Raw genomic sequence first — 17,010 nt, forward strand, 5'->3', positions numbered from 1 at the left:
CTTGCTTTGTTTCTAATTGCCTGGTAAGCTCTGCTAGTTGCTTGGCAAACACCTTATTTTGGGCTAGAATTGTATCAACATGGTTCAGCTCCATGACTCCCTTAGTGTTGTGCCTCTCTGATGCATAGTAGTACTCATTCTCAGCTACTGTCTCAATCACTTCAATGGCTTCTTCCACAGTCTTTTTCCTGTTCAATGAACCTCCTGATGAATGGTCTACAGCCTTCCTTGATTCATAAGAGAGTCCATCATAGAAAATATGCAATTGCACCCAATCATGGAACATGTCTGGTGGGCATTTCCTTGTCAAATCCTTGAATCTCTCCCATGCCTCGTAGAGAGTTTCACCATCTTGTTGTCTAAAAGTCTGAACCTCAGATCGAAGCCTATTGACCTTTTGTGGGGGGTAGAAACGTGCCAGAAACTTGCTTTCCACCTCATCCCATGTTGTTAGACTCCCCCTTGGGAATGATTCCAGCCACTTAGCTGCTTTGTCCCTAAGTGAAAATGGGAACAAAAGCAGTTTATAGGCATCTTCCTGGACTCCATTGGACTTCACAGTATCACAAATTCTCAGGAATTTTGTGAGATGTTGGTTGGGATCTTCATTAGCACTCCCACCAAATGAACAATGATTCTCCACAAGTGATATTAGCTGTGGTTTGAGTTCAAAATTGTTGGCCTGAATGGGTGGTTTCTGAATGCTGCTACCACAATTCCCAGAGGTTGGGTTTATGTATGAACTAAGAACCCTCCTCTCAGGAATGGCATTGTTTCCATCAACTCTCTCATGGTTGTGAACTTCTCTATCCATGTTGAGATCTAGAGCTTCCTCAAAATTGTCCTCAGATTCTCGTTCAGATTCTTCTTCTCCCAGTACTCTCTTCCCTCTTGCTTCCCTTCTAAGTCTATGAAGGGTCCTCTCTGGTTCGGTATATGGAGGAGTTGATGTCTCTCCTCTCCTACCTGTCATACAAGAACACAGCACAGGCAACAAACAAGTGAAATACTCTTGGTTAATGGAAGAGTATGGTTAGAGCAATTGAGGAATTAATTCAAACAGTTAGTGAGTCAGTGAGTTAGTTGCTTGAATTTAAAGGCATAAAGAAAGAAAGCATGTAACAGAGTGCAGAAATTAAAATTCAACAAGTAACTTGTACTGAATTAATCAAAACAAAAAAATGCTCAATCTAGTTAACTTCCAATTGGAGAATTGTCAATCGAAAACCAATCCCCGGCAACGGCGCCATAAACTTGATGCGCATAAACTTGTTATGCTATGATTTAGGAAATTGCACGATCGGCAAAATTCCTTCCGGCAAGTGCACCGGTTATCGTCAAGTAAAAACTCACAATAGAGTGAGGTCGAATCCCACAAGGATTTGTTGAGTGAGCAATTCGGATTAGAAGTGTGTTCTAGTTGAGCGGAATCAAGATTTAGATGAGACTTGCGGAATGTAAAATTGGCGGGAAACGTAAATGACAAGAAATTTAAATGGCGGAATCTTAAATTGCATGAATTAAAGAGCAGAAGCTAAATTGCTGAAATTAAAAGGGAATGGGGGTGATTGCATGAATTGAGTTGCAGAATGTAAAGAGAAAGTGGAAATCAGAAATGGGAATTCATTGGGTTATAGGAGATATTGAGATCTCCGAATCAAAACATGTTTATCTCTTCCTCAACCAATGCGTTCATTGAACTTTGCTTGGCAATCTTATATGATTGGATCCCAATCCCTTGGCTCACCAATTCTCTCTAAAAACAAACAAATTCCCAATCCCTTGGTTTAAATGTTCATAAGAAGAGATGATGCTCGATCACTGATTATACCACACAGTTTCATGAACCACAATTTGGTAGGATTACATGTCACAATATCCATCCAAACCCCAATCCAATTCACTGTGAGAAAGCTTCTCTAGCATGAATCCTCCATTCCTTTCCCAAGGTTCCAAAGGATTCCAATTATGGGTAGTTTCTTTCCCAAGACAACTACCCAATGGAATTAGATCGAGAAGCTTTCTAACAAAATTCAAGAGAAAAGATTGAAGAAGAAGATAAACTATTATTGATTCATTGAATTACAATAGAGCTCCCTAACCCAATGAAAGGGGGTTTAGTGAGTCATAGCTCTGAATTCAATTACAAAGATATGAAAACTAGCTAAATGAAAAGGTAAAAGTCCTTTCTAACTTAAATTCTATCCTATTTATACACTTTCTATATTGAGCTTCTGTTGTGTTTCTTGGGCTTTGAGGCCTCTCCCTGCTTTCCTTTTGCCTTGGGTTTATGATCCATAATCTTGATGAGGCTGTTGATCCAAATTCTGTAACATTCATTGAGCCAACTTAGTGATAATCAAATAATGACACATGACTCAATAAATTGAAATTTCAGACTCATCAATCCTTCAGGCCCAAATCCCATAAACCATGATATTCAATTGGGTTTCATACCAGAGTAAGTTTAAGTTAATGTTTGTGCTCAAATACTAACTTAAACCGCAATATTTTTGGCCCAGAAACCTTTTCCAAGAGTGGCGTTTAAGTTGCAGTTTAAGCTTAAACTGCAGCTTAAACGCCAGACACTTCCAGTGATGCCTTTTGTGGTAGCACGTTTAAGCTTCAGTTTAAGGTTAAACTGAAGCTTAAACGTGGAAATGGAAGAAGGCAGCCCTGGAGGGTAATATAGTCGAACACGTTTAAGCTTCAGTTTAAGGTTAAACTGAAGCTTAAACGTGGAGATAGAAAAGGCAACCCTGGAGGTCGAACACGTTTAAGCTCCAGTTTAAGGTTAAACTGGAGCTTAAACGTGGAAGCTGAGAAAGGTAGCCCTGGAGGTCGAACACGTTTAAGCTCCAGTTTAAGGTTAAACTGGAGCTTAAATGTGGAAGCTTAGAAAGGTAGCCCTGGAGGTGTCGAACACGTTTAAGCTCAAGTTTAAGGTTAAACTGGAGCTTAAACGTGGAAATGGAGAAAGCAACCCTGGAGGAGAAACTTGGTCGAACACGTTTAAGCTCCAGTTTAAGGTCAAACTGGAGCTTAAACGTGGAAATGGCTCCCTGGTGCTTTTCCCCTTTCTGGCGTTTAACCTCCAGTTTAAGGTTAAACTGGAGGTTAAACGTGGAACTGCCCCCCTTGGTGCCCTTCTCACTTCTGGCGTTTAACCTCCAGTTTAAGGTTAAACTGGAGGTTAAACGTGGAAGTGCTTCCTGATTGGAATTCTAATTCTGGCGTTTAACCTCCAGTTTAAGGTTAAACTGGAGGTTAAACTTCAATTCCAGCATTTCTTAGCTTTCATGATTCTGGCGTCTAAGCTCCAGTTTAGGCTTAAACTGGAACTTAAACTCCACATGTGATATTCAAGCTTCCTTTATTGATTTTGTTGCTTCCTTGCTTGGCCTCTTCTTCCCTGAAATCATCCAAACAATTGCATCAAAGTCTTGCAAAATTTCATGAGAAATCTTCCATTCATAGCATTCAAGTAATATAACTAAAACTCATGGAATTTGCATCAAAATCATACTGTTTGGATGGTTCATTGCTTTGTTATTCTTTTAACCATTCTTGGTTACTTTAAGCTCAAGAAAATGCATAAAACAACTAAAACTAACAAAAAAATGCTAGTGAAACTAGCCTAAGATGCCTTGGCATCACAGGCCAAGGATGGAGTGGTGCTTAGCAAGGAGGATGAAGACCCATTTGTGGGTGAAAATGAGAAATTGGAAAAATAAGAAAAAGAGACACCCATAACAAGTGAGACCCCAATGAAGAAGGAGGTGGTTGTGAGAGTATATAAACCTAGGTCTCCATACCCACAAAGGCTACTTAGTGTGACAAAGAAACATGCAAACTCACTCCCAAAGAATGCAACACAAGACCTTATAGAAGAAAGGGAGGAAATCAATCAAGGGAGTCCACACTCCAATGAAACAGAGAGTTGCATAAAAGGTGAGTTCACTGAACCACCAATTCCAGAAGCTCTTCATGAGAAAAGACACTCCAACCATCACACAACACCCATGTTTTAAAAACAAAAGAAGTGAAGGAAATCAACCAAAGCACTGGAATAAGAATTGTGACCAAGAAATAATTGACTACATCCATGAAAAAGAGAAGGTCAAAGAACAATCCAACCCCTGCTCCGACAAGCGAGTTCACTCAAGCTAACAACACAAGAAAGCTTGCTGGGAAGAGGCCAAAACAGGGGACATCAAATTGCTTTTCTCTCCCCTTGAGATCATTTCTCTTAACAAACTGGAAGAAGAAAAAGAAAGTTGAGAACAACATGTCAAGCTAACGATAGTAAAGGAGTGCTTGTTAGGAGGCAACCCAACCATAGGTAAAATTTCCTTTCTTTGCTTTGTTTATTTTGAATAACTTGGCATATGATTGCATTCTAAGTTTGGTGTTTCCATGCAACAATTTAATTTTCAATCTTCACTGGGTACTTGCATCATTCTAAGATGAAATTGTCACACTAAGTTTAGTGTTGCCACTTATTTTTCATGCTAAGTACCATGCACGCCACTTATTAATGCAATCACATTGTCTCTATTTTTACTTCTTGGGGGTTTTGTCAATATTTTTCACACTTATTCACAAGAATTGCATGGTTTTGTGTTCTCTTCCTAATATTGCTTCATGATGGAAAATATGCTTCTTTTGCCTTAGAATTGGTATATTTTGATCCTCTTTTATTACCATTCGTTGCTGTGACGTGTTTGTTGAGTGATTTCAGAATTTATAGGGCATACAAGCATTACTCACATTTAATTGGGTAAAACACTCATGACCCATCATAAACCCCATCACCACTATTTTATTTGTTGCTTGCGGACAAGCAATCATTCTAAGTTTGGTGTGGGAAGGGGAAGAATTGGAGGAAAAGGACAATAACAGTGAAGATGAGCTACAAGGTGGTAAAGTTCCTTTTCCTCTTATTATTCTCTGTATATTTAATTGCATGATTGTCTTCTATTTTCTGTGTATGCATGTGTGTTGTGAATAAAGCATAGCTTGATTTTTGAATTGTAACATGTGCTATGACATTATGACTACCATCTTGAGTTTTGTGAGTTCAAAGTAATTAAGTAATCATGATCATAAACAAACAAGGTAATTAAAGAAGAAGTTAGCATGAGCTTATAAGTATTGGGAAGCTAGCATGACTATTGTTGCTCAATTGCATTTGAATTTGTTTAATTGAAGTTCTCATCAAGGACATTTTATGAAATTTTTGAAATCATGAAAACTTTGAAGAAGCAAATGCAAATAAGGCAAGAAAAAGAAAAGGGAAAGAATGAGAAAGCTGAAGGCTTTGAGTACCAATGACAATTCATTTGTTAAGTACTTGTAATGTTTATGTATCAAGCAAAAAGCTTGAAAACAAAACACTTAGAGTGAAGGCTAGGCTCAAGTGCAAAGCACTCACTCAAAGCTCATGGCTCTAAGCATCAATGATTAGAGAGTAAAAAAAAAGAAACAAATAAGCTAAAGGAGTCCTCTAATTAAATGCTTGTGGTGCTTATATATCAACTGGTAATACTTGAAAACAAAGAATTTAGAGTCGTAGCTTTCAAACACATGGTGCAAAGAACCCAAAAAGCTAAGCTAAGAAAAGAATGAAAGCTTGCTTCAAGGAAGGAACATAAAGAAAAAGATTTCATAGAATGAGCTAGATAGAAGCATCAATTATTTGAATCTCTTTTGTGATTGTAGCATGCATAAGAAACTAGCCAACCATGAACATAAAAATTGCTAGTCTTCTTACCTTGGTTTGTAAAACTTTATTGCATGATTCTATGTTTGCTTGAGGACAAGCAAAGTTTAAGTTTGGTGTTGTGATGACTGCGGATCATGTTATATTTTTCTATGCTTTTTCACCTTTAATTTTCACTAATCATGCTTAATTATTGAATACTTTTATGCTTAAATCATAGATTACTTTCAATTCTTTGATTTGGTTTGAATTTGTAGAAATTGGTGGAAAAGGAAGTAAAAAGCACAAAACAAGCATGAAAGAAGAAAGGAGCTTAAATACTCTGAAACAGAGAAGAGAAGCATCAAGGAAGAGCGCCTTTGGCGCAACACTTTTCTTAAGAACGCTTTGCATTACTAGAAGAGCGCCTTTGGCGCTACGTTGTTGCAAGAGCGCCTGCGATAGAAGTTGGAAAATTCTGCTGGCAACACATACGCGTGGGTGACACGTACGCGTGAAAGTGAAAAATTAGCTTGTGACGCGTACGCGTGGGTGATGCATGCGCGTGAAAGTGATATTTTTGGAAGACCACACGCACGGATGGGTTATGCGTACGCGTGGAAGAGCGCCTTTGACACTAAACTTGATACGTAAAAAATAAAATTGATTTCTCATGTATTTACTACCAGCAAGTATACCAGGTCGTATCAAGTAATAAAACTCACTTAAGAGTGAGGTCGATCCCACAAGGATTAAAGGATTAAGCAATCAATAGTTAGTTGATTATTCTAGTTAGACAGTTCATATTGGAGTGATGAGCAAACAAGAAATATAAATGACTAGAAATTAAAAGGAAGCAATAAAGTGTAGAGAAGGTAAATGGCAAGAATATAAAGTGCTGGGAAGTAAAATTGCAAGAAAGTAAAGAACATAAAATAGAGTGCTGGAAAATAAAGTGCTGGAAAATTAAAGAGCAATAAAAGTAAAGTACGGTAAAGTAAAATGCTAGAAATAAAAGTACAAGGAAATAAATTGCAAGAATGTAAAATGCTGGAAAGTAAATGACAGAAAATAAAGATGGCAAACATAAGGGATTGGAGATGTGATGAATGGATTTTTGTCGGTAAAGAATTTCACTAATGAAATCTCCACTACAAGAAAAATACCCATTCAGCCACACTTTTTTTTAAGCTATATTTGAAAAGCGTAGCCTATTCTATGAATAGGTTACTCTTTTTTCCGTGTTGCCTTTTTATAAGAGAAAAAGATGTACAATTGTGGTATCATTTAAAAAGTGTAGCCTTAGGTATTATAGAAATCACTTATAAAGCGTAGCCGTAGGTTGATATCTATGGGTTCACTTTTCGTATCAAAGAGAACACTTTTAAAGAGTAACTTATTTATTATGTTTTGGGTGCGTTTTAAAAGTGATGCCTAATGTATGTAGAGAAAATTCTAACACTTAGTAAATTTTTTATTCCCCTTTCAATTCCCTCCAGAAGAACACACACAGAGCCCACTTCGCGCACAACAAACCCTCTTCCCTCCAGAAGCACATCCTTTCACCATTCTCATCACCTTCACGCATAACCCTGACCTTAGCCAACCCTTTGGCGCACAACACACCCAGTCGCCCTCATTCACACGACATACACCCTCATCCTCACTCCACACACACACGAAAGAGGGAAGAAATCCAAAAGGGGGAGAACGGGAAGAAGAAGAGAAGAGAGGGAAGGTAGGAAAGGACGACGCCGGCTAGGGCTCCGCCGCCGTCGTTGTCGAGCGCCAGAGAGAGAGAGAGAGAGCTTGAGAAAAAGAGAAAACGCGATGGAGGAGAGAAGAAGGGGGTGCTCCGTCGCCACTAAAGCTCCACCACCGCTGCTAGGGCTTGTTGCCATCGCCGTTCTGCCATCGACGGGCTGCTGTGCTGCCACCGAGGAGCTCGAAGGGATGTCTCGCCGCCGTCGTGCTCTGTCGCCAAGCTGTTGTGTCGCCGCTCATCACCATCGTCGTATCCTCTGTCACCAGGTAAACATTCTCTGTTCTGTATCATCCCTTTCTCGCTCATTCTCTAACTCACTCTCACTTTTCAGTTTGAAGGTGGGTATGGTTTCGATAGTGATGATGAACTACAACGGCTAATTAAGATAGAGAAAGTATGTATCAATTTTCAATTGGTTCTGTGAATTTTTGGGGGTTTTAGGTTCGAATTTTAGGTTTTCAATTAGTTTAGCATCTTAAGGAAAAATTAGTGAAAAGAACAGGTTTCACACTGAAATATTTTGATTTACGTCTTGGTTCATACGCATTCCTTGAACATAGTGGTTGCTTTCAATTTCTAGCTTCAAGCTATATTCCTCTCTGATGCTACTAAAATCTCATTAGAGATGGCAGACAATTCAAGAAAATAGGCTTATGGACAAGTAGAGGACATGTTAGTAAAGGTTGAAGGCCTTTACATCCCTGCTGATTTCATAATCCTTGATACTGGGAAGGATGAGGATGAATCCATCATCCTTGGAAGACCTTTCCTAGCCACAGCAAGAGTTGTGATTGATGTTGACAGAGGTGAATTAGTCCTTCAATTGAATGAGGACTCCCTTGTGTTTACAACTCAAGGTTACCCTTCTGTAAACATGGAAAAGAGGCACAATAAGCTTCTCTCAAAACAGAGTCAACCAGAGCCCCCACAGTCAAACTCTAAGTTTGGTGTTGGGAGGCCACAACCAAACACTAAGTTTGGTATTGAACTCCCATATCCAAACTCTAAGTTTGGTGTTGGGAAGTCTCAACAATGCTCTGAACATCTATGAGGCTCCATGAGAGCCCACTGTCAAGCTATTGACATTAAAGAAGCGCTTGTTGGGAGGCAACCCAATTTTTATTTATCTAATTTTATTTTTCTTGTTCTTTCATGTTTTATTAGGTTCATGATCATGTGGAGTCACAAAATAAATATAAAAATTGAAAATGGAATCAAAAACAGCAGAAGAAAAATCACACCCTGGAGGAAGACCTTACTGGCGTTTAAACGCCAGTAAGAAGCATCTGGCTGGCGTTTAACGCCAGAACAGAGCATGGTTCTGGCGCTGAACCCCCAAAATGGGCAGCATCTGGGCGTTTGAACGCCAGAATTGCACCCTGGAGAAGAGCTGGCGCTGAACGCCCAAAAAAAGCATGGTTCTGGCGTTCAACGCCAGAAATGGGCAACAAATGGGCGTTCAACGCCCAGAACAAGCACCAATCTGGCGCTGAACGCCCAGAGTTATGTGTAAGGGCATTTTGCATGCCTAATTTGGTGCAAGGTTGTAAATCCTTGAACACCTCAGGATCTGTGGACCCCACAGGATCACCTCAGGATCTGTGGACCCCACAGGATCCCCACCTACCTCCACTCACTTATTCTCACCCCTCTTTCACACAATCCCATAAACACTCTTCCCTAAAAATCTTCACCAATCACCTCAATCTCTCTTCCCTATCACCACTTCACCACTCACATCCATCCACTCTTCCCCATAAACCTACCTAATAAACCCCACCTACCTTCAAAATTCAAAATCAATTTTCCACCCAAAACCACCCTATATGGCCGAAATTACCCCCCCTCCCTTCCCTATATAAAGCCCTCCATTCTTCTTCATTTTCACACAACACAACCCTCTCTTCCCCTTCTTGGCCGAATACACCCCTCCCCCCTCTCCTCCATATTTTCTTCTTCTTCTTCATCTATTCTTTCTTCTCTTGCTCGAGGGCGAGCAATATTCTAAGTTTGGTGTGGTAAAAACATAAGCTTTTTGTTTTTCCATTACCATTGATGGCACCCAAGACCGGAGAATCCTCTAGAAAAGGGAAAGGGAAGACAAAAGCTTCCACCTCCGAGTCATGGGAGATGGAAAGATTCATCTCCAAAGCTCATTAAGACCACTTCTATGATGTTGTGGTCAAGAAGAAGGTGATCCCCGAGGTCCCTTTCAAGCTCAAGAAGAATGAGTATCCGGAGATCTGACATGAAATCCAAAGAAGAGGTTGGGAAGTTCTAACAAACCCCATCTAACAAGTCGGCATCCTAATGGTTCAAGAGTTCTATGCCAATGCATGGATCACTAGGAACCATGATCAAAGTAAGAACCCAAACCCAAAGAATTATATTACAATGGTTCGGGGGAAATACTTAGATTTTAGTCCGGAAAATGTGAGGTTGGCGTTTAACTTGCCTATGATGCAAGGAGATTCACGCCCCTACACTAGAAGGGTAAACTTTAATCAAAGGTTGGACCAAGTCATCATGGACATATGTGTGGAAGGAGCTCAATGGAAGATTGACTCCAAAGGCAAGCCGGTTCAATTAAGAAGACTGGACCTCAAGCCTGTGGCTAGAGGATGGTTGGAATTCATCCAACGCTCCATCATCCCCACTAGCAACCGATCTGAAGTTACTGTGGATCGGGCAATCATGATCCATAGCATAATGATTGGAGAAGAAGTAGAAGTTCATGAAGTCATCTCCCTTGCACTCTACAAAATAGCCGAAAAGCCCTCTCCTGGGGCAAGGCTAGCTTTTCCTCATCTTATTTGCCATCTATGTTACTCAGCTAGAGCTTTCATAGAAGGAGACATTCCCATTGAGGAAGAGAAGCCCATCACTAAGAAAAGGATGGAGCAAGCAAGAGAGCCCATTCATGGATCTCAAGAGACGCATGAAGCTCATCACCATGAGATCCCGGAGATGCCCCAAATGCATTTTCCTCCACAAAACTATTGGGAGCAAATCAACACCTCCCTAGGAGAATTAAGTTCCAACATGGGACAATTAAGGGTGGAACATCAAGAGCACTCCATCATCCTTCATGAAATAAGAGAAGATCAAAAAGCAATGAGGGAGGAGCAATAAAGACAAGGAAGAGACATAGAAGAGCTCAAGGCCATCATTGGTTCCTCAAGAAGGAAACGCCACCATCACTAAGGTGGACTCATTCCTTGTTCTTACATTTTCTGTTTTTCGTTTTCTCTATGTTAAGTACTTATCCATGTTTGTGTCTTCATTACATGATCATTAGTATTTAGTAACTTTGTCTTAAAGTTATGAATATCCTATGAATCCATCACCTCTCTTAAATGAAAACTATTTTAATTCAAAAGAACAAGAAGTACATGAGTTTCGAATTTATCCTTGAACTTAGTTTAATTATATTGATGTGGTGACAATGCTTCTTGTTTTCTGAATGAATGCTTGAACAGTGCATATGTCTTTTGAAGTTGTTGTTTAAGAATGTTAAATATGTTGGCTCTTGAAAGAATGATGATAAGGAGACATGTTATTTGATAATCTGAAAAATCATAAAAATGATTCTTGAAGCAAGAAAAAGCAGCAAAGAACCAAGCTTGCAAAAAAAAATAGCGAAAAAATAGGAAAAAAAAAAGAGAAAAAGCAAGCAGAAAAAACCAAAAGCTCTTAAAACCAATAGGCAAGAGCAAAAAGCCAATAACCCTTAAAACCAAAAGGCAAGGGAAAATAAAAAGGATCCCAAGGCTTTGAGCATCAGAGGATAGGAGGGCCTAAAGGAATAAAATCCTGGCCTAAGCGGCTAAATCAAGCTGTCCCTAACCATGTGCTTGTGGCGTGAAGGTGTCAAGTGAAAACTTGAGACTGAGCGGTTAAAGTCAAGGTCCAAAGCAAAAGAAGAGTGTGCTTAAGAACCCTGGACACCTCTAATTGGGGACTTTAGCAAAGCTGAGTCACAATCTGAAAAGGTTCACCCAATTATGTGTCTGTGGCATTTATGTATCCGGTGGTAATACTGGAAAACAAAGTGCTTAGGGCCACGGCCAAGACTCATAAAATAGCTGTGTTCAAGAATCATCATATTGAACTAGGAGAATCAATAACACTATCTGAACTCTGAGTTCCTATAGATGCCAATCATTCTGAACTTCAATGGATAAAGTGAGATGCCAAAACTATTCAAGACGCAAAAAGCTACAAGTCCCGCTCATTTAATTGGAGCTATGTTTCATTGATAGTTTGGAATTTATAGTATATTCTCTTCTTTTTATCCTATTTGATTTTCGGTTACTTGGGGACAAGCAACAATTTAAGTTTGGTGTTGTAATGAGCGGAAAATTTATACGCTTTTTGGCATTGTTTTTAGTATGTTTTTAGTAGAATCTAGTTACTTTTAGGGATGTCTTCATTAGTTTTTATGTTAAATTCATATTTCTGGACTTTACTATGAGTTTGTGTGTTTTTCTGTGATTTCAGGTATTTTCTAGCTGAAATTGAGGGACTTGAGCAAAAATCAGATTCAGAGGTTGAAGAAGGACTGCTGATGCTGTTGGATTCTGACCTCCCTGCACTCAAAGTGGATTTTCTGGAGCTACAAAACTCAAAATGGCACGCTTCTAACTGCGTTGGAAAGTAGACATCCAGGGCTTTCCAGCGATATATAATAGTCTATACTTTGGCCGAGTTTAGATGACGTAAAAGGGCGTTGAACGCCAGTTGTACCCTGCTGTCTGGAGTTAAACGCCAGAAACACGTCACAAGCCAGAGTTGAACGCCAGAAATACATTACAAACTGGCGTTCAACTCCAAAATTGACCTCTACATGTGTAACATTCAAGCTCAGCCCAAGCACACACCAAGTGGGCCCCGGAAGTGGATTTATACATCAATTACTTACTTTTGTAAACCCTAGTAACTAGTTTAGTATAAATAGGACTTTTTACTATTGTATTAGACATCTTTTGATCAGTTTTATGCTATCTTTGACTTTCATGGGGGCTGGCCATTCGGCCATGCCTGGACCATTATCACTTATGTATTTTCATACTGTAGAGTTTCTGCACTCCATAGATTAAGGTGTGGAGCTCTGCTGTTCCTCAAAGATTAATGCAAAGTATTACTGTTTTTCTATTCAATTCAACTTATTCCACTTCTAAGATATTCATTTGCACTTCAACCTGAATATGATGAACGTGACAATCATCATCATTCCCCCATGAACGCGTGCCTGACAACCACTTCCGTTCCACCTTAGATTGAATGAGTATCTCTTGGATCTCTTAATCAGAATCTTCGTGGTATAAGCTAGATTGATGGCAGCATTCATGAGAGTCCGGAAAGTCTAAACCTTGTCTGTGGTATTCCGAGTAGGACTCTGGGATTGAATGACTGTGACAAACTTCAAACTCACGAGTGCTGGGCGTAGTGACAGACACAAAAGGAGGGTGAATCCTATTCCAGTATGATCGAGAACCTCAGATGATTAGCCGTGCTGTGACAGAGCATTTGGACCATTTTCACAAGAGGATGGGATGCAGCCATTGACAAGGGTGATGCCTCCAGACGATTAGCCATGCAGTGACAGTGCATCGGACCATTTTCCAGAGAGGATAAAAAGTAGCCATTGACAACGGTGATGTCATTACATAAAGCCAGCCATGGAAAGGAGTAAGACTGATTGGATGAAGACAGCAGGAAAGCAGAGGTTCAGAGGAACGAAAGCATCTCTATACACTTATCTGAAATTCTCACCAATGATATACATAAGTGTTTCTATCCTTATTTTCTATCTATTTATTATTTATATTTGAAAACTCCATAACTATTTGATATCCGCCTGACTGAGATTTACAAGGTGACCATAGCTTGCTTCAAGCTGACAATCTCTGTGGGATCGACCCTTACTCACGTAAGGTTTATTACTTGGACGACCCAGTGCACTTGCTGGTTAGTTGTATCGAAGTTGTGAATGAAAAACGATTTATTAAGACGTGCGTACAGAGTTTCTGGCACCGTTGCTTGAGATCACAATTTCGTTCACCAGTTATACTTTACCAAGAAAAGTAAAAGAAATTCAAGTAAGTTGGAAGTCTACTTCTATTCACAAGTTCTAATCCTCTCCCTTGGGAAGGATTAGCGTTAGTGACTAGAGAGCCAGCCAACAATAAACCCAATTACAATTTAACTCTTGAGTAATTCAACTCAAGGGTCTTCAAATATTAATCAACTCCAAAATCAAGTTGGGAACCTATTCCATTGACATGGATGCCAATTTAATATAATAAATGACTAAATAAATACTTGAGGATAATCAAACAAATAATGGGGTAAATAGAAAAATACTCTTTGTATTAATAATGTCATAAAAGCTTTCTAATTGTAACTCTAAATAAGGATTAAAGATATAAAAGAGTAAGGAAATAGAAAACAAACTAGAATAATAAAGTCCTCAATGGAGGTAGTAATAACCAACTCAACAATATAAAAGTAGAAATCCTAATCCTAAGAGAGAGGAGAGAACCTCTCTCTCTAAAAACTACATCTAAATCCTAAAATTGTGAATGTGAAAGCATGATTATGAATGGATGCATTCCCCCACTTTATAGCCTCTAATCTATGTGTTTTGGGCTAAAAACTGGGTCAAAAATAGCCCAGAAATCGCCCCCTGTAATTTCTGTTACGTTCAGGTCGCGTGAAAGTGACGCGGAGGCGTCGTCCACGCGTTTGCTCGGATTGCAATTCGCAGATACGATGTGGGCACGTCATTCACGCTTTCGCATCACCTAACGTCGGGGCAGGTATGGCAAATTATATATCAAATCGAAGCCCCGGACGTTAGCTTTCCAACGCAACTAGAACCGCATCATTTGGACCTCTGTAGCTCAAGTTATGACCGTGTGAGTGCAGAGAGGTCAGGCTGGACAACTTTAGCAGTTCTTTCAGTTTCTTGTATTCCTTCCACTTTTGCATGCTTCCTTTCCATCCTCTAAGCCATTCCTGCCCTGTAATCTCTAAAAACACTTAACACACATATCAAGGCATCTAATGGTGATAAGAGAAGATTAAACATAGGGAACTTAAGGCCAAAGAAGCATGTTTTTAATCAAAGCACATAATTAGGAAGGCAAATGTAAAACCATGCAAATAGTATGAATAAGTGGGTATAGAGTTGATAAAAACCACTCAATTGAGCACAAGATAAACCACTCAATCTGGATAAGTTGTGCGGCGCAAGCGACGCGGATGCGTGGGTGACGCGTTCGCGCGAATTGCGCTTATTCGGATTGACGCAGTTGCGTCGGTCACGCGGTCGCGTGACACGTTTTATGCTACTCGCGCGAGGGCAGCCTCGCGCTCGCACAAGTCTCTGTTTGAAATCTTATTTTGCCAAAATATGGATGATGCGATCGCGTGGGTCATGCGATCGCGTGAGTGGCCAATATTGGGATATGACGCAGACGCGTGGGGCACGCGTTCGCGTGGTAGGGACTGTGCGTCTAGCATTAGTCCAGCACCACTCCAGCATAACTTTTGGCTATGCACCCTTTTCACGTCGATTATCAGGTCACGCGGCCGCATGAGTGACGCGGTCGCGTGGGAGGCAAATTTTCCCACCTAACGCGGACGCGTTAGCGACGCGGTCGCGTGGGGCGATTTGTGCCAGAGGCACGCCTCCAGCCACGCTCTCGCGTGACTCTCTGTTCACTTTTCTTTTCTCTCAATGCACTTGTGACACGGACGCGTCAGCGACGCTGCCGCGTCGCGTGCGTGCTTTTTTTTTTTTTTGCAGTATGCAAAATGCAATGCTAATATGAATATTATGCAAAACTCCAGGTTCAATACAATAAAATAAAATAAAACTCGAAAATAAATAAAACTAAATAAAAATAAAAAAAGAACGATCATACCATGGTGGGTTGTCTCCCACCTAGCACTTTTAGTTAAAGTCCTTCAGTTGGACATTTGGTGAGCTCCCTGTTATGGTGGCTTGTGCTTGAACTCATCCAGGAATCTCCACCAATGTTTGTAATTCCAATGGCCTCTGGGGTCCCAAACTAGGCGCAGAAAGCCTTTAAGCAAGTTGAAGCAACTGATAAGGCCCCAATAGTGTTGATTTCTAGACTGAATTCCGGGGTCCCAGACCTTGCTTTTGTGCCCGTCTTCTTGTTGATCATTATGATTCCATCCGGGTAGCAAGCAATCTGAATTCTCACTAAAGCGGCCAAACAACTTCCTGGACCCATTCAGTTGAGCTTTACACCAGCCTTTGCTTTTAAACTTAAAGCTTCCAACCATAATGAACCTTGCTGGACAATTCTTACCACTGACCATCTTTCTCTTACTCTTTATCCCACAAAGAGCTCTAAGTTGACCATCCGTCTCCAGTAGCCCATATTCAAGTGGAATTAGAAAGCTAAGGGATATGAATTTTACCCACTTGAATGTTGTGAAGGATGATGGCAAATTAGGGGGAGGGGTCTCCAATAACTTCGGCAAGGTGATTTCAAGCTCCACTCCCTTGTGCTCTTTGACAACTTCCACCTCTTTGCAAACTTCTTTAATTTCAACCTCTTCATCTTGGTAGCTTTCTTCCAATTCAATCTCTTCTTCATTACTTACCAAGGGCATAGGAGGTTGTGCTTCTTGTTGATTAGTTGGAAGCCCTATTCTTGTTGAAGTACTCTCAAGATTAATTGATAATTGAAGGTTGTTCTGTTTAGTTATCCCTTACTAAGTAAAGTAAAAGAAATTCAAGTAAATTGGAAGTCTACTTCTATTCACAAGTTCTAATCCTCTCCCTTGGGAAGGATTAGCGTTAGTGACTAGAGAGCCAGCCAACAATAAACCCAATTACAATTTAACTCTTGAGTAATTCAACTCAAGGGTCTCCAAATATTAATCAACTCCAAAATCAAGTTGGGAACCTACTCCATTGACATGGATGCCAATTACATATAATAAATGACTAAATAAATACTTGAGGATAATCAAACAAATAATGGGGTAAATAGAAAAATACTATTTGCATTAATAATGTCATAAAAGCTTTCCAATTGTAACTCTGAATAAGGATTAAAGATATAAAAGAGTAAGGAAATAGAAAACAAACTAGAATAATAAAATCCTCAATGGAGGTAGTAATAACCAACTCAACAACATAAAAGTAGAAATCCTAATCCTAAGAGAGAGGAGAGAACCTCTCTCTCTAAAAACTACATCTAAATCCTAAAATTGTGAATGTGAAAGCATGATTATGAATGGATGCATTCCCCCACTTTATAGCCTCTAATCTGTGTGTTCTGGGCTAAAAACTGGGTCAAAAACAGCCCAGAAATTGCCCCCTGTGATTTCTGTTACGTTCAGGTCGCGGCAAAGTGACGCGGAGGCGTCGTCCACGCGTTCGCGCGGATTGCTATTCGCAGATACGACGCCGACGCGTTATTCACGCATTCGTGTCGCCTAACGTTAGGGAAGCTATGGTAAATTACATATCAAATCGAAGCCCCGGACGTTAGCTTTC

General features: G+C 40.1%; 1 non-coding gene across 1 annotated transcript; it reads left to right on the forward strand.

Annotated features, from left to right (window-relative positions):
• Positions 1-284: 284 nt before the first annotated feature.
• Positions 285-388, forward strand: LOC112752313 (small nucleolar RNA R71). Its single transcript, XR_003176756.1, has one exon. It is a non-coding gene; the product is annotated as a small nucleolar RNA R71 (small nucleolar RNA).
• The last annotated feature ends 16,622 nt before the right edge of the window (positions 389-17,010 follow it).

The sequence above is a fragment of the Arachis hypogaea genome, chromosome 15, assembly GCF_003086295.3.
Source record: "Arachis hypogaea cultivar Tifrunner chromosome 15, arahy.Tifrunner.gnm2.J5K5, whole genome shotgun sequence".
NCBI classification, from domain to species: domain Eukaryota; kingdom Viridiplantae; phylum Streptophyta; class Magnoliopsida; order Fabales; family Fabaceae; genus Arachis; species Arachis hypogaea.